Source organism: Phoca vitulina, unplaced genomic scaffold (assembly GCF_004348235.1).
Source record: "Phoca vitulina isolate PV1807 unplaced genomic scaffold, GSC_HSeal_1.0 scaffold65, whole genome shotgun sequence".
NCBI lineage: Eukaryota > Metazoa > Chordata > Mammalia > Carnivora > Phocidae > Phoca > Phoca vitulina.
The window spans coordinates 8,277,320-8,302,099 of NW_022589768.1; positions in this window are offsets into that span (position 1 = coordinate 8,277,320).

The following is a 24,780-nucleotide window of genomic DNA, read 5'->3' on the forward strand; positions in this document are numbered from 1 at the left end:
CCTGGGTGGCTCAGTCAGTTAAGCATCTGCCTTCAGCTCAGGTCATGATCCCAGGGTCCTAGGATCAAGTCCTGCGTTGGGGGTCCCTGCTCAGCAGGAGTCTGCTTCTTCTTCTCCCTCTGCTGCTCCCCCTGTTTGTGCTCTCTCTCTCAAATCAATAAATAAAATCTTTAAAAAAACTTTAAAAATGTAAATGAATTGATGTAATGCAGAGTATGTTCTTGGACATAAAGAATTAAACTAGAAATCACAAATAGAGAATTACCTAGAAAACTTCCAAATATTTAGAAATTAAACATTCACAACTAAACACCCCATGGGTCAAAATGGAAATCACTTTAGTGAAATTAGTATATATTTTGAATTGAATGAAAATGAAAACACAGCCTATCAAAATGTATGGGATGCAGCTAAAAGCAGTCCTGAGAGGACAGTTTATAACTTAAAGCTTACATAAGAAAAGAATAAAAGTCTCAAAGAAATTAGCTCAGCTTCCATCTGAATAAAATGGAAAAAGAGGAGTAACTTAAAACCAAAGAAAGTAGAATGAAGAAAACAGTAAAGTTGGGCAGATAAATAGAGATTCTGTGTTCATGAATTGGGAAAATAAATATTGTTGTATTATCCATACTACCTAAAACCATTTATAGATTTAATGCAGTCCCTATCAAAATTCCAATGGCATACTTGACAGAAAGAGAAAAAAAAAAAATGTCCAAAATTTGTATGGAGCCACAAAAGACCCCAAAAAGCTAAAGCAATTCTAAGGGAGAACAATGCAGAAGACATCATACTGCCTGATTTCAAACTATATTAAAAAGCTATAGTAATCAAACCAGCATGGTACTGGCAGAGATACATAGACAAATGGAACAAAATCAAGAACTCAGAAATAAACCCTTGCATAAAAGGTCAATAATATTTGACAATGAAGCCACAAATACTCAATGGGGAAGGGATAGCTCTTCAATAACTAGTCTTGGAAAATTTAGATAACTACACACAGAAGAATGAAATTAGACCCCTGTCTTACACTGCACACAAAAATTAACTTGAAATGGATTAAAGGCTTAAGAATAAGACCTGAGCAATTCTGCCTCCAGCAAAGATATTTGGGAACCACAGCAACAGGCCCCTCCCCCAGAAGATCAGCAAGAACAGCCAGCCAAGACCAAGTTTACCGATCAATGAGAATGGCAGAACTCCAGCATTAGGGGAATACTGCACATAGAATCCATGGCTTTTTTCTCATGATTCTTTAGTCTTTCAAAGTTATTTTTTTTTTGAATTTTTCTTCTTTCCCTTTTTCAACCAACATCTTATCAATCCCTTTTTTAAAAAAATCTTTTATATTTTTCATTCTTAGAGTCATATTCTATCCCTTGATAGTAGTTACCCTTATTTTTGGTATATATATATATATATATATATATATATATATATATATATATATATAAGTTGTTCTCTCTTTAAAATTTTGGGATACAGTTTCTTCTAACAGATCAAAAATCCAAATCAAAACCTCAATGAAATATCACCTCACACCAGTCAGAATGGCAAAATTAACAAGTCAGGAAACGACAGATGTTGGTGGGGATGCGGAGAAAGGGGAACCCTCCTACACTGTTGGTGGGAATGCAAGCTGGTGCAGCCACTCTGGAAAACAGTATGGAGGTTCTTCAAAAAATTGAAAATAGAGCTACCATACGATCTAGCAATGGCACTGCTGGGTTATTACCCCAAAGATACAAATGTAGGGATCTGAAAGGGTACATGCACCCCGATGATTATAGCAGCAATGTCCACAATAGCCAAACTGTGGAAAGAGCTAAGATGTCCATCAACAGATGAATGGATAAAGAAGGGGTGGTATATATATACAATGGAATATTATGCAGCCATCAAAAGGAATGAAATCTTGCCATTTGCAATGATGTGGATGGAACTGGAGGGTATTATGCTGAATGAAATAACTCAATCAGAGAAAGACATGTATCATATGACCTCACTGATATGAGGAATTCTTAATCTCAGGAAACGAACTGAGGGTTGCTGGAGTGGGGGGTGGGGTGGGAGGGATGGGGTGGCTGGGTGATAGACATTGGGGAGGGTATGTGCTATGGTGAGTGCAGTGAATTCTGTAAGACTGTTGAATCACAGACCTGTACCTCTGAAACAAATAATACATTATATGTTAAAAAAAAAAAAAAAGGAGATAAGAGAAGATGGTGGAGGAGTAGGAGACCTGGATTTCATCTGGTTTCAGGAATTCAGCTGAATAGGGATCAAACCATTCTGAACACCTACGAACTCAACAGGGGATCGAAGAAAAGAATAGCAACAACTCTCTGAACAGAAAAGTGACCACTTTCTGGAAGGTAGGACGTGCGGAGAAGTGAATCCGAGGCAATATTCGGGAGGATAGACGGTGGGGGAGGGGCCTCCGTCGGACGCTTCTGGCAAGTGATAGAGCTGCGGGGCACAAAATCAGAACTTTTAGAAGTCGGCTCCGCTGAGGGACGTCGCTCCAGTAGCTAAGCGGGGGGTGGAACCCTCATGGGACAGTGTGGTCTCAGGACCCTCGGGGTCACAGAAAGACCGGGGGTGCCCGAGTGCGGCAGAGCTCCCAGGTATCGGAGCGAGGAAGCCGGCTGCAGAGACGGAGCCGAGGTGCGGGCTCTCAGCTCGGGGTTGCCATAAACCGTGATCCGTGGCACAGTCAGGCCACTGCTCCTCCAGCAGGGACCCAACAAGTGGCAGATCTGGGGAGACTCCCCTTCCTCCCCTGGGAGGAGCGGCGCAGGAGCACACCGCAGGGGTCTGCTGGGTTTGGAGACTCCACACCGAGTCGGGTGCCAGAGATAGAAACGCTCCGTCACAGGCCGGGTGAGCACGGAGTGCAGCCAGAGACCGGGGAGACGGGAGTGACTGACTGCTTTTCTCTGGGGGCGCACTGAGGAGTGGGGGCCTCGAGTTATTGGCTCCTCCGGGGCGGAGATTGGGAGGCCGCCATTTTCACTTTCGTCCTCCAAAGCTGTACGGAAAGCTTGCAGGGAACAAAAGCTCCCGAGAGCAAACCTGAGCAGATTACTTAGCCCAGACCGGGCAAAGGCGGGGCAATTCCACCTCCAGCAAAGACATTTGGGAACCACGGCAACAGGCCCCTCCCCCAGAAGATGAGCAAGAAGAGCCAGCCAAGACCAAGTTTACCCATCAATGAGAATGGCAGATCTCCAGCGCTAGGGGAAAAATGCACATAGAATCCATGGCTTTTTTACCATGATTCTTTAGTCTCAAAGTTAATTTTTTTTAACTGTCTCTTTTTTTTTTAATTTTTCTTTTTCTCTTTTTCAACCAACATCTTATCAATCCCTTTTTTAAAAAAAATTTTTATTTTTCATTTTTAGAGTCATATTCTATCCCTTCATATTAGTTACCCGTATTTTTGGCATATATATATATAAGTTGTTCTCTCTTTAAAATTTTGAGATAGTTTCTTCTAACAGATCAAAATATACCCTAAATCTCTATTGTATGGGTTTTTCTACTCTTCTGCCTGATCACATTCACTCCCTTTTTTTTCTTTTCTCTTTTTTCTTTTTTTTAAATCCTCTTCTTTCTTTTTTCAAACAACTTCTTATCAATTCCTTTTATACAATTTTTTATACTTTCCATCTTTACAGTCATATTCCATCCCTTCATCATATCAACCCTTATTTTTGTACATATATAAGTTTTTCTTTCTTTAAAATTTTGGGAGGCACTTTCTTCAAACAGACCAAAATACACCCAAAATCTAATGTGTGGCACTGATCTATGTACCAGCCTGATCATATTTGATCATAATCTGTTTCTTTTTTGTTTTGTTCTGTTTTTGTTTGTTTTTATCTTTATCTTTTTCTTTTTCTTTTTTTTTTCTTTTTCTTTGTTCTCTCTTTCCCTTTCTTTTCCCCCTGCTTCAGGTCTTTTCTGATTTGTTTAGAGTATATTTTTTGGGGATGTTGTTACCCTGTTAGCAATTTGTTCTCTCACTAATCTAGTCTCCTCTGGACAAAATGACAAGACGGAAGGAATCACCTCAACAAAAAGAACAAGAGGTAGTACCAACTGCCAGGGACCTACTCAATACGGACCTTAGTACAATGTCGGATCTAGAGTTCAGAATCATCACTTTAAAGATACTAGCTGGGCTTGAAAAAAGTATGGAAGTTATTAGAGAAACCCTTTCTGGAGAAGTAAAAGAACTAAAATCTAACCAAGTCGAAATCAAAAAGGCTATTAATGAGGTACAATCAAAAATGGGGGCGCTAACTGCTAGGATAAATGAGGCAGAAGAGAGAATCAGTGAGATAGAAGACCAAATGATGGAAAATAAAGAAGCTGAGAAAAAGAGAGATAAACAACTACTGGATCATGAGGGCAGAATTCGAGAGATAAGCGATACCATAAGACGAAACACCATTAGAATAATTGGGATTCCAGAAGAGCAAGAAAGAGAGAGAGGGGCAGAAGGTATAATGGAGCAAATTATAGCAGAGAACTTCCTTAATTTGGGGAAGGAAACAGGCATCAAAATCCAGGAAGCACAGAGAACCCCTCTCAAAATCAATAAAAATAGGTCAACACCCCGACATCTAATAGTAAAACTTACGAGTCTCAGAGACAAAGAGAAAATCCTGAAAGCAGCTCAGGACAAGAGATATGTAACCTACAATGGTAGAAACATTAGATTGGCAACAGACCTATCCACAGAGACCTGGCAGGCCAGAAAGGACTGGCAGGATATATTCAGAGCACTAAATGAGAAAAATATGCAGCCAAGAATACTATATCCAGCTAGGCTGTCATTGAAAATAGAAGGAGAGATAAAAGACTTCCAGGACAAACAAAAACTAAAGGAATTTGCAAACACAAAACCAGCCCTACAAGAAATCTTGAAAGGGGTCCTCTAAGCAAAGAGAGAGCCTAAAAGCAACATAGACCAGAAAGGAACACAGACAATATACAGTAACAGTCACTTTACAGGCAATACAATGGCACTAAATTCCTATGTTTCAATAGTTACCCTGAATGTAAATGGGCTAAATGCCCCAATCAAAAGACACAGGCTATCAGATTGGATTAAAAAACAAGATCCATCGATACGCTGTCTGCAAGAGACTCATTTTAGACCCAAAGACACCCCCAGGTTGAAAGTGAGGGGGTAGAAAACCATTTACCATGCTAATGGACACCAAAAGAAAGCTGCAGTGGCAATCCTTCTATCAGACAAATTAGATTTTAAACCAAAGACTGTAATAAGAGATGAGGAAAGACACTATATCCTACTTAAAGGGTCTATCCAACAAGAAGATCTAACAATTGTAAATATCTATGCCCCTAACATGGGAGCAGCCAATTATATAAGCCAATTAATAACAAAAGCAAAGCAACACATCGACAACCATGCAATAATAGTGGGGGACTTTAACACCTCCCTCACTGAAATGGACAGATCGTCTAAGCAAAAGATCAACAAGGAAATAAAGACTTTAAATGACACACTGGACCAGATGGACTTGACAGACATATTCAGAACATTCCATCCCAAAGCAACGGAATACACATTCCTTTCTAGTGCCCATGGAACAATCTCCAGAATAGATCACATCCTAGGTCATAAATCAGGTCTCAACTGGTACCAAAAGATTGGGATCATTCCCTGCCTATTTTCAGACCACAATGGTTTGAAACTAGAACTCAATCACAAGAGGAAAGTCGGAAAGAACCCAAATACATGGAGGCTAAAGAGCATCCTACTAAAGAATGAATGGGTCAACCAGGAAATTAAAGAAGAATTAAAAAATTCATGGAAACCAATGAAAATGAAAACACAACTATTCAAAATCTTTGGGATGCAGCGAAGGCAGTCCTAAGAGGAAAGTATATAGCAATACAAGCCTTTCTCAAGAAACAAGAAAGGTCTCAAGTACACAACCTAACCCTACACCTCAAGGAGTTGGAGAAAGAACCTCAAATAAAGCCTAAACCCAGCAGGAGAAGAGAAATAATAAAGATCAGAGCAGAAATCAATGAAATAGAAACTAAAAGAACAGTAGAACAGATCAACGAAACAAGGAGCTGGTTCTTTGAAAGAATTAACAAGATTGATAAACCCCTGGCCAGACTTATCAAAAAGAAAAGAGAAATGACCCAAATCAACAAAATCATGAATGAAAGAGGAGAGATCACAACCAACACCAAAGAAATACAAACAATCATAAGAACATATTATGAGCAACTATATGCCAGCAAATTAGATAACCTGGAAGAAATGGATGCATTTCTAGAGATGTATCAACTACCAAAACTGAACCAGGAAGAAATAGAAAACCTGAACGGACCTATAACCACTAAGGAAATTGAAGCAGTCATCAAAATCTCCCAAAACACAAAAGCCCAGGGCCAGATGGCTTCCCAGGGGAATTCTACCAAACATTTCAAGAAGAATTAATACCCATTCTTCTGAAACTGTTCCAAAAAATAGAAATGGAAGGAAAACTTCCAAACTCATTTTATGAGGCCAGCATTACCTTGATCCCAAAACCAGACAAAGACCCCATCAAAAAGGAGAATTACAGACCAATATCCCTGATGAACATGGATGCAAAAATTCTCACCAAAATACTAGCCAATAGGATCCAACAGTACATTAAAAGGATTATTCACCACGACCCAGTGGGATTTATCCCTGGGCTGCAAGGTTGGTTCAACATCCGCAAATCAATCAATGTGATACAATACATTAACAAAAGAAAGAACAAGAATCATATGATCCTCTCAATAGACGCAGAAAAAGCATTTGACAAAGTACAGCATCCTTTCTTGATCAAAACTCTTCAGAGTATAGGGATAGAGGGTACATACCTCAATATCATAAAAGCCATCTATGAAAAACCTACAGCGAATATTATTCTCAATGGGGAAAAACTGAGAGCTTTCCCCCGAAGGTCAGGAATGCGGCAGGGATGTCCACTATCACCACTGCTATTCAACATAGTATTGGAAGTCCTAGCCACAGCAGTCAGAGAACAAAAAGAAATCAAAGGCATCCAAATTGGCAAAGAAGAAGTCAAACTCTCACTCTGCAGATGATATGATACTTTATGTGCAAAACCCCAAAGACTCCACCCCAAAACTGCTAGAACTCATACAGGAATTCAGTCAAGTGGCAGGATATAAAATCAATGCACAGAAATCAGTGGCATTCCTATACACCAACAACAAGACAGAAGAAAGAGAAATTAAGGAGTCGATCCCATTTACAATTGCACCCAAAACCATAATATACCTAGGCATAAATCTAACCAAAGAGGCAAAGGATCTGTACTCAGAAAGCTATAAAATACTCATGAAAGAAATTGAGGAAGACACAAAGAAATGGAAAAACTTTCCATGCTCATGGATTGGAAGAACAACTATTGTGAAGATGTCAATCCTACCTAGAGCAATCTACACATTCAATGCAATCCCCATCAAAATACCATCCACTTTCTTCAAAGAAATGGAACAAATAATCCTAAAATTTGTATGGAACCAGAAAAGACCCCGCATAGCCAGAGGAATGTTGAAAAAGAAAAGCAAAGCTGGCGGCATCACAATTCCAGACTTCCAGCTCTATTACAAAGCTGTCATCATCAAGACAGTATGGTATTGGCACAAAAACAGACGTATAGATCAATGGAACAGAATAGAGAGCCCAGCAATGGACCCTCAACTCTATGGTCAACTCATCTTTGACAAAGCAGGAAAGAATGTCCAATGGAAAAAAGGCAGTCTCTTCAACAAATGGTGTTGGGAAAACTGGACAGCCACATGCAGAAGAATGAAACTGGACCATTTCCTTACACCACACACAAAAATAGACTCCAAGTGGTTGAAAGACCTCAATGTGAGACAGGAGTCCATCAAAATCCTAGAGGAGAACACAGGCAACAACCTCTTCGACCTCAGCCGCAGCAACTTCTTCCTAGAAACATCGCCAAAGGCAAGGGAAGCAAGGGCAAAAATGAACTATTGGGACTTCATCAAGATAAAAAGCTTTTGCACAGCAAAAGAAACAGTCAACAAAACCAAAAGACAACCAACAGAATGGGAGAAGATATTTGCAAATGACATATCAGATAAAGGGCTAGTATCCAAAATCTATAAAGAACTTATCAAACTCAACACCCAAAGAACAAAGAATCCAATCAAGAAATGGTCAGAAGAAATGAACAGACATTTTTCTAAAGAAGACATCCAAATGGCCAACAGACACATGAAAAAGTGCTCAATATCGCTCGGCATCAGGGAAATCCAAATCAAAACCTCAATGAGATACCACCTCACACCAGTCAGAATGGCTAAAATTAACAAGTCAGGAAAGGACAGATGTTGGCGGGTTGCAGAGAAAGGGGAACCCTCCTACACTGTTGGTGGGAATGCAAGCTGGTGCAGCCACTCTGGAAAACAGTATGGAGGTTCTTCAAAAAGTTGAAAATAGAGCTATCATATGATCCAGCAATTGCACTACTGGGTATTTACCCCAAAGATACAAATGTAGGGATCCGAAGGGGTACGTATACCCCGATGTTTATAGCAGCAATGTCCACAATAGCCAAACTGTGGAAAGAGCCAAGATGTCCATCGACAGATGAATGGATAAAGAAGAGGTGGTATATATATACAATGGAATACTATGCAGCCATCAAAAGGAATGAGATCTTGCCATTTGCAATGCCGTGGATGGAACTGGAGGGTATTATGCTGAGCGAAATAAGTCAAACAGAGAAAGACATGTATCATATGACCTCACTGATATGAGGAATTCTTAATCTCAGGAAACAAACTGAGGGTTGCTGGATTGGGGGGTGGGGTGGGAGGGATGGGGTGACTGGGTGATAGACACTGGGGAGGGTGTGTGTTCTGGTAAGCGCTGTGAATTGTGCAAGACTGTTGAATCTCAGATCTGTACCTCTGAAACAAATAATGCAATATATGTTAAGAAAAAAGAAAAAGAAGAAGATAGCAGGAGGGGAAGAATGAAGGGGGGGAAATCGGAGGGGGAGACGAACCATGACAGATGATGGACTCTGAAAAACAAACTGAGGGTTCTAGAGGGGAGGGGGGGTGGGAGGATGGGTTAGCCTGGTGATGGGTATTAAAGAGGGCATGTTCTGCATGGAGCACTGGGTGTTATGCACAAACAATGAATCATGGAACACTACATCTAAAACTAATGATGTAATGTATGGTGATTAACATAACAATAAAAAAATAAAAAAAAATAAAAGAGTAAGACTTGAAAGAGTAAAACTATTAGAAGGAAACATAAGGGAAAAGCTCCTTGACATCTGTCTTGGCAACTATTTTCTGGATATGACACTGAAAGCATAAGCAATAAAAGCAAAAATTGACAAGTGGGACTACATCAAATTAAAAATCTTTTGTGGCGTGAAAGAAACAATGAACAAAATGAAAAGGCAACCTACAAGATGAGAAAAAATATTTGCAAATCGTATAGCTGACAAGAGGTTAATATCCAAAAATATATAAAGAATTCATAGAACTCAATAGTACAAAGAAGATGTGATATATATGTAATATATATATTTATGTGCATATATAATATTTATATATAATTTATATTATACACTATACATATAATATAATATAATTTAATTTAAATTCAGCCATGAAATAAAAGGAAATCCTGCCATTTGTGACAACTTGGAAGAAACTTGAGGGCAAATATGCTAAGTAAAATGTCAGACAGAGAAAGATAAATACTAGATAATGGTCACTTGTGTATGGAATCTAAAAAAGCTAAACTCAAAGAAACACAGCAGAGTGTGGTTACCAGGGACTGGGAGACTGATGCAAATGGGGGATATATTGGTCAAAGGGTACAAATTTCTATTTATTAAAAGCTCTGGGGATCTGATGTACAGCATGTTGATTATAGCTAATAAACCTGTATTATATACTTGAAAGTTGCTAAGAGAAATCTTAACTATTCTCTCCACAGAAAATAAAATTATATGTAATTATATGACAGGATGGAGGTGTTAGTTCAAGCTATGGTGGTAATCATTTTGGAATAGGTAAGTATATCCAATCAACAGGTTGTACACCTTAAACATACACAATATGTCAATCATATCTCAATAAACCTGGAAAAAATAGAAACAGAGCAAAAAGAAAGAAAATAAATGAAACCAAAAGCTGATTCTTTCAAGAATCTATACATTTGTTTACACCTCAAGCCAGACTGATTAGGACAAAAAGAGTGAAGACACAGATTAAAAACATCAGGAATGAAATAAGCAACATCATTACAGATACTACAGGCATTAAATGAATAATAAAGGAATAATATTATGTTATTTATGCCCATTGTTATGGTCTGAATGTTTGTGTTCACTCTCCCCAAATTCATATGTTGAAATCTTAACTCCCAAAGGTGATTGTATTAGTAGGTGCAGCCTTTGGGAGTTGCTTAAATCATGATGATGCAACCCTTATAAATGCATTTCTGAGAGCTCTCTTGCTCCTTCCACTATGTGAGGACACAGCGAGAAGTCAGTAGTCTGCAGGCTGGAAGAGAAGCCTCACTCAACCATGCTCACACCCTAATCCCAGACTTCCAGCCTCTCTAACTGTGACACATAGATTTCTGTTACTTATAAGCTACCCAGTCTGTGGTATTTTGGTATAGCAGCCTGAATGAACTAAGACACCCATACATTTGACAGCTTAGATGAAATAAATCAATTCCTTTAAATATATATACTGCCTAGCTCTCCTGCATGAAGAGGTGATCATCTGAATAGCCTAATATCTATTAAATAAATTGAATTTGAAATTAAAAATTTCAACAGCAAACATTCCAGTTCCAGATAGCTTCACTGACAAACTCTACCAAACATAAGTAAGGATTAATACCAGGTATATGCAAACTCTTCCAGAAAATAGAAGAGATGAAGCTTCTCAACTTGTATTATTATGCCAGTATCACCATGATACCAAAAACCAGACAAAGACATTATAAGAAAAGAAACTTACCAAGTACCACTCCTCATGAACATAGGTGCCAAAGTCCTCAACAAGATCATAGTAAATTAAAAAAGTATATAATGAAGTAGGGTTTATCCTGAGAATGCAATTAATTCCAACAGTAATCAGGTGTTAATGTATTATTTTTGCCTGTGAAGAATATTTAGTTTCTAATTCTTGAGATCAAGAAAAGTTAGAATAGTTAGAATAGTAATGACAGTGTGTCCTACAAATGTTTGAAAAAATATTTTAAAAGAATAGCATTCAGCTTGGTACTTGTACATTAATAGATTTCTATGGCATAAGAACTTTATCCATTCTTCCAGCCTCGTCTACATCTCAGATTGTTTTGTTTTTGTTTTTTTGTTTGTTTTCTGTTTTTTGGTTTTTTTGCACTTGGTTTATGGTTTTCATAGACAGCTTTTACCTCCACAAATTTTGTTATGGTTCTTTTTTTTTGTGGTGCTAGTGGTGGTTAACAGACAAAAATGTGTCTCTTCATTAGTCATTCAGCATCTTCAAACTACTTTTAAAATAAAATCCACTTTCTTATTGGGGACCTTATTTTCAGGGCCATTTTATTTCCTCTTTTAGATTGGGCTATTTTTTTTTCCCCAAGCCCAATTTGAAGTTCTGTGATGCACTTGTGATGTAACTGCATTGTGATTTGATTCCGAGTTTGGTTTGTTCTCATTCCTTCTAGGTTCTTTTCTCATCGGCTGAAGCATCACCTTAAGATGTTTTTCCCTGAGAAGCAGTACACGGGAAATAACTTTTTCCAGTTCTTACACATTCAAACACATTTTAAATTTGTATTCACACTTGACATACTTTTGATAGATGTAGAATTCTAAGTACAAAGTTATTTTCCCTCAAAGCTTTGAAAACATTACTTCATTGTTTCCTGGCATAGAGTGTTGCTGAACAGAGGGCTGAAGCTTTTGACTTCTTTTTATTTTCCTTTGTGGGGAACAATGTTTTGTTTTGTTTTGCTTTGCTTTTTGTTTGTTTGTTTGTTTTTCTTTATTTAATTAATCTCTGACACTTTGGAAGCTCTCTTTTCTCCATTTTTTGCATAGATATGGTTTCTTTCATTCATCTGACTTGATACTTACTGGGTTCTTGCGATATGAAAACTCCTTTGTTCCTAAACTCTGGTAACATTTATTCCTTTAGATTACTTATTATATCCTCCATTCACATATCTTTCTTTTCTTTTTTCTTAAAAAAAGATTTTACTTATTTATTTGAAAGAGAGAGAGTGAGTGCCCACATGAGGCGGGGGTGGGTGGCAGAGGGAGAGGGACAAGCAGACTCCCTTCTGAGTGGGGAGCCTTACAAAGGGCTGGATCCTAGGACCCTGAGATCATGACCTGAGCCAAAGGCAGATGCTCAGTCAACTGAGCCACCCAAGCGCCCTTTTTTATTTTCTTTCTTATAAACTCCTATTAAATGCTTGTTGTGCTTCTGGTTAAGTTTTTTTTTTAAGATTTTATTTATATGAAAGAAATAGAGAGAGAGAGAGAAAGAATGAGCAGGGGGAGGTGCAGAGGGAGAGGGAGAAGCAGACTCCCCGCTGAGCAGGGAGCCTGACTCAGGGTTCAATCCCAGGACCCTGAGATCATGACCTGAGCTGAAGGCAGCCGCCTAACTGACTGAGCCACCCAGGTGCCCCTCTCGATTAATTTTTACAGTTAGTTTTATTCCATCATTTTTGTCTTGCCAAAAATACTAGACTTTTAACAAAAATATATTTACTCATCTTCCAAATTAACTTTTGTCTAAATGATATAGTTTTATTTTCTCTGATGACTACTGTTTTGTGACATAATATTAAATCACGTTTTTTATAATTTCTTCTTTAATCCCTCTAATGAAAAAAAAATCATTTAAAGGTCTTTTCTATTACCTGAATAGTTTATTTTACTTTCAGTTTCAGTTGGTCCGTTTCTAATGATTGTGTGTGTGTGTGTTTGTTCACGTGCACGTGCACACACATGTGCATGCATGTGCTCTGTTGGTTTTCTTTTAAGTGCCTGGTGATTTGACTTGTTATTGTTGCTATATAGGAAAACTATTTACTTTTATTTATCTACTTTGTATGTAACCCAATCACTAAATTCTCAACATTTTTATTTTTTTAAATCTTCCCTTTTCTAATTAATATTCTTACTTCTTCCTTTTCTCTATTTTATTGGTTGAAACTTTGAGGAAAACCTTACATATAACATGATGATAAGTTTAAAGATATATTTTATAGAAAGTATATATTATAAAATATTACATATTATTTATTATAGTATGCATATGATAAAATTTTTCCATTATTTAATATTATTGATATTAGCTATTGGTTTTGAAATCTTCATCATGTAGAGTTAGTATTTTTCTATCTATAGTTTGTTCAAAGCTTTTCTTTTAATGTTCTTGAATGTAAAGAAATATAGATTTTTGGGGTGCCTGGGTGGCTCAGTAGTTAAGTATCTGCCTTCGGCTCAGATCATGATCCCAGGGTTCTGGGATCAGGCCCCGTGTCAGGCTTCTTGATCAGCAGGGAGCCTGCTTCTCCCTCTCCCTCTGCCTGCCACTCCCCCTGTTTGTGCTCTCTCCCTCGTTACCTCTCTCTCTGTCAAATAAATAAAATCTTAAAAAAAAGAAATATAGATTTTCTTCAAATTACTTTTAACATCTATTAATATTTTCCTTCTTTGTTTATTAAAGCAACACATTATATTAATATATCTCTTAAGTTGGATAGTCTCACATTCCTGTATAAACTTTATTTAATTTTATGTTATCTTAACATGTAGATTTAGATTATTATTTTATTAATATTTTTCTGTTCTTAAAAAAAAATGTCTAGATTTTCCTGATTTAGCTTCATGATTTCTTATGAAAATTGCACCTGATTTATAAACTTAATTGAGAAGAAAGATATTGCTTTCCACAATAGAGAAAAATTTAGAGGGCATGGACATTATTTGTTCTTTTCTTATTTTTATCAAACTTAACTCTGGACCCAGAGTTTTGGGGGCAGGTTAATGACATCTTTAATTTCTTCCTTTTTAATAAATTTATTATCATACTTCTTCTATTTTGAGACAAAACATAGACAATAGTCCATTTCGTATAGATTTTTCAATGTTATCCATACAATTGTACTGTATTAATCCTTTAAATTTTTAATCTCTCCCATATCTGTGCCCCCTTGGTGGTATAGATTTCTTATTTTTAATTTCCTGATATTTGCTTGATTACCTTTACAAGAAATTTGACTATTATTAGTTTATGGAAAAAAAAATAGTTCTTACATTTATTTATCTTTTTAATTTTCTCTGTTTTCTAATATATTAATCTCAGATGTTATCTTTGTAATTTATCATATCTCCCCACTTTTTTTTGGAGGGGGAGTGAGGAGGGAGTTATCATTTGAAGAGTTAATTTTCATTTTCCTACTTCAATAATTAATGAATGTGCTTCTAAAAACAGATTTTTCTGCCTTCTTGAAGTTTTCATATGTGTTTATTATTCTAATTGGCATTAATATTTAAGACTGTAGCTGGACAAATTGCTTTGTCTTTCATCCTCGAGCTATTTAGCAGTCTGTTTTATCTTTTTTTTTTCAATTTCAAAGTAAGTACATATGTTGTAAACATTCTATAATGACCATTTTTTGTTGTTGTTGTTATTGAAGTACTTGAGTCTCATTTCTTGTAATATTTCATCTTCTCCTTTGCTATTATTAGGATGACAGTTCTTACCCAGCTACTATTATGATGTTCAATAGTTAGTCATGTTCCCAGTCCTAAAAACTGTTTCTAACACGATATAATCTGGGAAGTCAGAGATCCAACTTACTCTATTAGTATCTAAATCAAGAAACTTAGGAGGAGATTTAGGCTTTTTTTTTTTTTTTTAATCAGCTTCCGAATTTGGAGGTTAAGCTCTAAATAAAATGCTGTAAGGTACCACTTGTTTTTGTTTTTGTTTTTTTAACAAATTAAAAAATCACAAACTTTATTTCCCTCAGTGCAAAAGTAAACCATAATTCAAAGAACTTTTAAAAATCACATTTGGGCCGGAATTAATAATGTGGTATCATAAGGATAAATTAGTTCCCACAAGGGTTGGGTCTTTTTTAGTCCTTTGAAATCAGCAAATAATCAAAGGGAGGGAAATGGAGCTTAGCAGAGGCTAATAGACAGGATTTTTTTTCAACACATCACAAACATAGGGAAAGTCTACACTGTTTCAAGTTACTCTCTCGATTGATTTCCCTTTTGACCTTTCAGTAAGAGCAGGCTCATGTTCATCATGATGCGCTCAGGCCATGGAATAGGATATCCATGACAGCCGCTATCCAGAATCCTATGGGTGTGTCTGAAGATATCCAATTTCCTCTGAAATTGTGCAAGAAGTTGCTGTTGCTTTTGATACTGAAAACACAAGAGAAAATGGTCCGTATTTCCTGAAGCCTCACAGTGTGGGAGGGTACATTTGTGGGATGAGTCTCAAAACATGGCTTTGGCGGCAGAACATGCCTTAACCTTAGTCCTCGCCAGATTAATCACTGAAAAGCCAGACTCCAAATCCCTCCCTCCGAATTCCAAGAATCCTTATATTATATTTGTTTGAGTAGTCCTAACTGACCTTTCTTCTCACCTTTTGGCATTCATCCTGTTTCCTATTTCCAACTTACCTATGTCTTGGCCACTGGTCCCTTTGTGAACATCACTTCTTGATTTACGAATGCATCTCCTCACACCTAGTTAATGTCAGCTCTTGTTGTTTCTGTCTCGTGATGATTACAGTTTTCATGAGCAATCACTTCTTTGTTCTGCAACAGCAGGGAATATACTGAGCTATTCAGATCACAGAATAAATCTATTTGAATAGAACCAAGACACCATTATTTTGTCCACCATCTTGCAGGTACAAAGTAGGAGCAAGATACTCACAAGTTCCCACACAGCTTGTCTGTATGAGAGGACTGGAATCTGACTTTCCTAAATGTAGTCCTGTGAGCTTTCTTATCTACCAGACTTTTTCTAACTTTGTAAAGCCCAGAACACTTTAAGTGATATATTCCATTGAGTCAAAGAATATAAAGCCCAATAAAGAGAGCTAAATTAAAATAAGTGCTGGTAAACTAGCCCCCGCCTGTTAAGCCTCCCTCTCTCTTTTTCAGCAGGTCCTGAAGCAAGACTGCAAATATCTAATTTGAATCCCCCACCCCGTGGGAAAAATTCAACAACACAAAGGGCATTTGGGAGTGCCGGAGGCCAGGGAAGGATTGGTGGAATGTGGGCATGGGGAGAAATTGCCATTTTAAATAGGGTGCTCAAGGCAAACATCAATGAGAAGGTGACATTTGAGTAATGATTTAAAGCAGGTGAGGGAGAAACGCACCTGATGTGCGTTCCTGATAGAGGCCACAACAATTGTAAACTCCGGAGCATGTCCAACAGATAGTAAGATGGTGCATTTGGAAATATGAAAGAAAAACATTGAATCTTCTAGCTAGCCAGGTCAAATCAGAGAACACAGGTGATACCTGTAGTGAAAGATACTGTAGCTAAATCACCTTCTGCATCATCTTCATTGAGATACCAACTGCTCCCAATCCTTTCATTGGACAAAGACCTAACCAACGTTGTTTTTCTTAAATGTGTGTGTGTGTGTGTGTGTGTGTGTGTGTGTTTCTGCACAAATTATATATCTATTCACACGAAGCTTGCTAATGGGCTTGTTCCAGGTGGTATCACTTATTGCTATCGTTTTTAGACCTGGTGAAATGCTTGGGTACCTGTCAAACTGAGAACATGGAGCAACCTGGATGAAAACATCTACATATATGTCAACATCACATCTAGGCATATTGTATCCAAAGATGCTGTGTCCATAGTAAGGTGAGTTGTTTCAGAGACTGAGAAGCTGTGTCATTTCTTTGTCAGGGTGGCGTTGCCAAGAACTGATTTAATCAAGCTATCCAGTATGCCACAAAACATTTGTCCTGCTCCAAACTCCCAATGTTCCTTGACCGCCCTGTTTCCTTTCCCTTCGGGTATGCTCTGCCCAGAATGCTTTTTCTCTGACTTCTCCTCCTTCATTACCCAAACCACCTGGACAATTCCAGTTCTTCCTCCAAGAACCAGTTCATTTTTCACCTCTTCTGCATCAGGCTCTCTTCTCTGTGCTCTGTCAGCATTCTGCTCCTGCCTCTTTTGCAGCAAAAGCTAAATACTATAGCACTGTTGTATAAATGTTCTCAGCTCTGTCTTGTACCAGATTGTGAGCTCCTTGAGGACACATGCTGACAACTGATTCATTTCTGCATCCACGGGCTGAACCCCAGTATCTGATGAACAGTAGGCTCTTAAATAAATGTATATATAACAAATGTGTGAATGAGTCATACTGGTTCAATCCTATCAGGAAGGCACATGCTGTGGAAACTAAGAGTTTGGACTTCCTTGGAGAAAATTTCTATGTTGAAAATCAAAAACTGAAATCTCCTGGTATCATTAGTCATCGGGATTATATAAAAAAGTGAATCATCCTCAGGTCACACCCAACATGAACTAGATTTGCATGGAACCATTTTTGGTTATATAGGTTATAGGTCCTGAAAACGAGAATAATCATTCCCATTGAGGAGATGAGATTTATATATTAGAAAATACAGTGCCTTACCAAAGATGCATTTATTTTATTTATTCATTCCACACGTTTCTTGAGCTGCAGGCACTGTGCTAGACTCGTGAATACTTCAGTAGAAAAAACAAAACAAAACGAGACCTCTGTTTTTATAGAACGTGCATCCCGTCTGTAGTTAACAGAAATAATTCATTGACTTCTTTTTAAATAGAGCAGAATAGGGGGATCAGTAAATGCAAGGGGTTAGGGGACAGGTTTTAGTATTAATAGAATGGTTGACCTAATTGAGAAAGGTGACTTTTGAACAAGAAGTCTCAGCTTGGCTGGGCCTTCTGTGTGAACTAGAGCCTTCTGTAGCAAGAAGCCCAGACGAGCGACCTAAATAGCCAAGCCAAGCCAGCAAACACTCCTGGCACAATTTCTTAACTTCTCCAAGTACCAGTAGGCTTGCAGAAATGGCCTCCATAAAATATTCTAATAGCACAGCCATCTCCACAATGAGTCTGGTCTGTGCATTTCACAGATAGCAAAATGTTTCCATCACCGCAGTGCTTTGCAAATATTTTTAAAGATCAAGGAAATTGGCCAATTTGGAAAGGTTTAAAATGGAACATTTTTACATCACCTTGTGTATTACTCATTTTTTAACAATACAATTTGTGAAGCCCTCCTAAGGGGTACGCTTGTGCCCCCACCACATAGGATGAAGATGCTGAAGAAATGCTGTTGGTAAAAGGCCCAATGCTGATGGATTCGTGACAAATTCTCTGGAGGTCGCTGTGCTTGAGGCAAGTAGACGTTCCTTTACCTTGTGAGCACCTATCAGATTTTGCCACTTGCAGAAAGTTGACTTAGGCAGAGCTATCTTTATTATTACTATTGTTTTATTCTTGCCTGAAACTGCCATTTCAAAGTGTGTTCCTTTCTGGATTGAAAAACAAAATAATGAGCTCATATTTGTATTTCCTGAAATGAATGTATTTCCCATTCATTTACATTCAGTTACTGTTGAGGCTCCCCAAGTCCTGTAATTTGCACATTGCTGCTAGACCCAGACATACAATCCCAGCAGGGGAGAAGTGGTCTCCAGTGCCTTCGCAAGAGGCCTACGTTGTGCTTATGTTAGCTCAGGGGTCCTAGCGCCTTCAGCTCCACGTCCACATAGCCAGATTTATGTGCCAGACATTTGATACAGAGCAATCTGGGTCCCTGCTTGCTGTGCTGTATCTGTGATAGGCTCGTGCAGAGGCCAAGCACTGTAGTGCTCTCTGCTGGGTGAAATCCATCAGGCCCCGACCTGTCAGAATGTTTTTTTTCTTTTGCGCTAGGTTAATAACACTAACTTACATTTATATGACACTATCAGATGAAGAGTCTCTTTGTCCCAGACCAAACCAGATTGGTGATAAAAAGTAACTTCATTACAAAATAATATTTCTCGTCTTCCTCTGACCCCATCCACTCTGAGTATCCAAATCTCTAGCCCACCTACCTCTGGGAATTTGCAAGAAAATCTTATAGATGTTTGTTTGTTTGTTTTTATTATTATTAGTTTTTCTTTTTTGCCTACTAGCTGCTATCCTCTGTGCTTTTCTTCTCTCTGCCCCTTCCTGTGATGATTTATGTCAGCTGCTTAAGTCATCAGAGCATCCAAAACAGACAAGGATGATTTCTGTTCTGGTTATCTCTTGCTTCCTAACAAATGCACTAAAACTTAGTGGCTGAAAACAACCACCATTTTATTTGCCCGTGATTATCATTTGTAGGCTCGGCTCATCTGATCTTGCCAGTGCTCACTCCTGTGATTGCATTCGGCTGGCACGTCAGCTGGGAGCTGGGCTCAGCTGGGAAACTGGCACGGCCGGCCATCTTTGCTTTGTGGCCTCAGCACCTCTCCCATTCCACTTGGACTCTCCACTTTGTCTTTCCATGGGCTCTCGGCAATAGCTCGATGGAAACTCTTGCATGGAAACTCAAATTTCTCGAGAGCGCAGAAGCAGTATCTTCCAAGCCTTTATAAGGCTTAAGCCTCGGACTGGCACGGCATCATTTCCAACATATTCTCTTTTGCTAAAGCCAGTCACAGGCTGGGCCTGATCCCAGAGCAGGGTCAGGACTAGAGGTGTACGAGGTGCTGGGCTTGCCCTCCGTAGCATCTTCCATTCTCCCTTTTAAAGATGGCATAGCTTATGTTTGTAGTTGAGTCTTCTCAGACCATTTCCTGTATATAGATGGTCAGGTGCCCTAAAGCCTGTCATCATTTAGAACTATCCCTGTCCCTTTTAGTCCAAGCTAGTTGTGTTTCCATCAGTTTAATTATATTAAAAACCCTGCAGATTTCCCCTGAATTGTGTCAGCGTTTACTTCATCAGACAAAAGCCGCACCTTCACGAATCCTCAAGACAAGCTGTATTCTCCCTTGGGCTGCCGTGATACCATGTTCTTAAGATTTAGAAGTCCTTCTGTCTAGTTTAGTCTACAAGACGCCATATTAAATCTTTCTGAAGCCTTAACAAAGGATTTACACTTGCATTCTTGATTTGATCTGACCCGGAGGCCATCTTTTACTGCGGGAGCCCTGGATTTGATCCAAGCTCTGAGACCATTTCTTACTTTGAGAATCAGAGCTGGGAGTGAAAAACAGTTCTATTTTCCAAACTAGTAAGTTCAGATTTGATTTTATGTTTAGATTCTACTCAAAAAAAAAAAAAAAAGGAACAGTTTATTCTTTAGTTCATCTGCCTCTGTCTATTATCAAACACAGCTAGAAAGAGGCTGTTGGTACTTTTAACATTCAGCCAGGAAATCTCAGCTAGATGCACAAATCCATTGACTACATTTTCTATCTTCCAGGTGCCCAAAGGTGACAGCGTTGCCAAATGTTTGTCACTATTATTACATGAATTACTTTTCCTCCAACCTCCATTTGTAATTTTTCTAGTTCCTTCCTAGCCTCCAATGACAGGCTTCTTTTACCTTCAGGTAGCTATTCACCATTCAGTCCCCAAATCGCACGTATTAGATATTTTTTATGGTGGCACACCATTTCAAGGTACCGATTTCAGTTTTAGGTATTTATTATGATGGCCTAACAAATAGCCCCAAAACGTGGTGACTTAAAACAGCACCATTTTATTTTCTCATAATTCTGTGGGTCAGGATGCACAGGGTTCAGTTGGTCATTTCCACCATTCCATGTGGGTCCACTATCGCCTTGGGTCCTTGCTATGGCTCCTCCCTCTCTCCGTGGATAGATTGAGCTTCCTCAGAGCATGGTGGTTTCAGAATAACCGTACATTTACATAATAGCTGTTTTCCAAGAGGGAACTGTCCCAAAGTAGAGATAAAAGCTGTATAACCCTTGAGGCTCAATCGTGGAAACTGACCCGAATCACTTTTGCTGCACTCCATTAGTTAAGGAAGCCATAGGTCTAGCTCAGAGTCAAAGGGAGAGAATGACCCAAGAACAACCGATGCATAGATTACAAACAGATCACTGCAGTCTCCTTATAGAATCCTTCTGTCTAAGAGGAGAAACTGTCCTATTTTCTGTCTGACCAGTCTGCCAGTTCCACTCTGACTTTCAACATGCTCCAACGTGTTCTAGCTAGTGCCTTGATTAGGAAGTAAATCTTTCTCCTCCCTTGGGTAAGCGTCTGTCACATGGGGTACAAAATCTTCTACATCATAGCTTAAAGATTCTATAGAGGTGCTACTGAATCAGTACTCTAATTTTTTTAATTGCTGCTCAGTTTTGTTTGTTTTTTTTAATCTCCTATCCCCAGGTCTTATGAGTCCACAAGAGCTGGACTTAGTTGATTTGAGCAAAAGAAAATTAGTTCTTTTCAAAATCCTTATACATCTAATTTTCCTTATATCTTTTAATCAACTTCATTGAAGTATATTTTGCATACAATAAAATTGTGTGTGTGTGTGTGTGTGTGTGCAGTTTGGTGAGTTTCAACAAATGTATACATGGAATTAACCACCAACACAATTAAGATAAAGAACATTTCCAGCACTTTTTCACAAAATGTTTCCCCCCAGCTCTCTTCCAGTCCTTCCCACCTCCAACAATTCCAAGAGCCAGGTACCATCATCATCATTATCATCTTTATCATCATTATCATCTGTGTTACTGATTTTTCATACCCCTTATGGATTAGTGTTGCCTGTAATAGAATTTCATATAAATGGTATTATACAGAATGTACTTTATGGTGTCTAGATTATTCATAAGCATAAACATTTGAGATTCTTTCATGTATTGATAGTTAATTTCTTTATATTGTCAAGTAGCATTCCATTGTATAAATATACCACATCTTGTTTATCTATGCACCTGCTGATGTACATTTAAATGGTCTCCTTTTAGCGGCGCCTGGGTGGCTCAGTCGTTAAGCGTCTGCCTTCGGCTCAAGTCATGATCCCAGGGTCCTGGGATCGAGCCCCGCATCGGGCTCCCCGCTCCACAGGAAGCTTGCTTCCCCCTCTCCCACTCCCACTGCTTGTGTTCCCTCTCCCGCTGTGTCTCTCTCTGTCAAATAAATAAATAAAATCTTTTAAAAAAATGGTCTCCATTTAAAAATGTTTTTTTATTGCGAATAAAGTTGCTATGAATATTCATGTGTAAGTCTCTTTATGATCATGCTTTCATTTCTCTTGGGTAAGTACCAAGAAGTTATAGAAATGGGGTGGGAGCAATCTTATAAGGCCTGAGAACTAGGAGCACTGATGTCTAAGGGAAGGAAAAGATGGATATCCCAGCTCAAGCAAAGACAGCAAATTTGCCCTTCCTTCTGGATGATGCCCATCAGTATTGATAAAGACCATCTTCTTTATTCATTCTAGGAACTCAAATGCTAATCTCTTTGGAAACATCCTCTTAGGCCCAGAAATAATGTTTTACCAACTCTCTGGGTATCCCTCAGCTCAAATTGATACATAAAAATTAACCATCAAAAATACCCCTAGTGAGTTTTTCATTTCAGTTATAAAATCTTCAGCTCTAGGATTTGTTTGGTTTCTTTGATAATTCCTACCCATTTGTTGATATTTTCTATTTGTTTATACATGATCTTTCTGATTTTCTTGAGAGCTCTTTGTCCATGATTTTCTTTAGCAATTTGAGCATATTTGAGACAGTTGATCTAAAATCTTCCCCTACCAAATCAAATGTCTATGTTTTCTCAGGGATATTTTCTATAAAATTCTGTGAAGAGACACATTTTCTTGTTTTGTTGCATGCTATATACTTTTTTTTAGTTAAAAAGTGAACATTTTGAATATTATAATGTGGTAGCTCTGGCAAGGAGATTTTTCTCATTTTTGCTGCTTGCTGAAGACTCTAGGTGTTTTTCTAGTGACTTTGCTGACTCATTTTATAAAGTATATTTTCTTTATCATATATGGTCTCTGAAGTCTCTGTTAAAGGAATAGCTAGCGTTTAGCCAGTTTTTTGAGAGATATTTTCTTGAATGCCAAGCTCTTGCCCCCACAAAAAGGGGGAAAGAATGGGAAAACAAAGAAGAAACACAGATGATAATGATGATGATGGTAACAATAACAATGATAACAAACTTATTCTAATCTTTTCACATTGGCTATGTGCTGGGGGCACTCCTCCAACTTCCAGGCCATTTACAGCTCTGCCTTAGCCTTCACGTCTTGCTTGCTCTGAACTTTGAGATCGGCCAGAGGTGAAAGCTGATGGTTCTCTCACGTCTTTCTGGAGCACGGATCCAGCCCTGTCCATATGCCTGGCTCTCTAAATTCCCCAGTAAACACATGTGCCTTTTAGTGACCTAATTTGTGAAAGAATTTTCTTCCAAGCTTTTGTTCCCAGAGCCCCTGGTGCCCTATTGTATGCCTCAACCATAATCTTTTGACACGAGGGACGGTAGTGTGTTTGTTTGCTTTGTGATGTTTTTGAGGAATGCCTGGTGCTTTTCCACCCCAAGTGAGTTCCTGGAGAGGAGAAACAAAGGCTAATGACTTGTGTCAGCCCTTTAGGCAGCCCCAAGGCAGATGAGAACAGACAATACAATCCTTTGCAAATAAGGTCTGTTCTGCTCCCTCCAGAATCACGGACTAGGGCCTCACACTAAGAAAATGAGCTCCCGTCTTTAAGACTACCACCAAGCTGTGGCATGCATAAAGCAAGGGCAAGTAAATATGCAGCATAGCTTCCTACCACTTGGTTGCTGTAAACTTTTTTAAACTTTTTTTCCCAGATGTCTGACAAAGTTGATTCTGACAATTCTGCTTGAATTTTCTGTTTCTGTTGGGAAAATGGGCTGTTGGGTTTGCCTACTCCCCCATGTTTGCTGACGTCATCTCTATTTTTACCTACTTGTTTGTTTCTACAGTGTCACTGGTAGACACCAAGAAAGAAGCAGAGACAAAATAAGGGAGGAAATCTCCACTGCATTTCTGTTCTACTCATAGAATTGACTTTGAAAAAGAAGTCAGCATGGACTTCCACAAACTCAATGGTCAAAGTCAGGTGGAGATGTCTGAAGGGAGTTGTGACCATGCTGTCTTGAGTGTCTCTGGCTCCTGATGGAGATCTTCAATCTAATTTAAATAATTCCACATTTTCACAATCAGTGTGCCAATCTTAGCAGGTTTTTTGCCCCTCAAATATGGCAATGTGCCCAATTAATTTTTTGCTTGTATTCTCAACTAATTAATTTTGGCAGCTTGTGTTCATTATTTACTGATTCAACAAATATATAATAAGCTCCTAATACATATAACACAAGGTTCAAGTATACATCAATTTATACTTCATTGTTATAGATCAATGAAAAAGAAATTCCTGACCTCATGGAGGTCAGGGTCATGGTTTTTCTGGTGGAAGAATACCCAAATAAACAATAAAATTAAATGCATGTATTATGTGGTTATATTAGTTAAAAAAAATAGGAGAGTAGGCTACGGAGATTTGGGTAGCACTTCCAATGCGAAAGGGTGATAATTTTAAGAAAATGGTCAGGGTCTGCCTAATTGAGAAGGTGACATTTGAGGAATGTGTTAAAGAGGGTT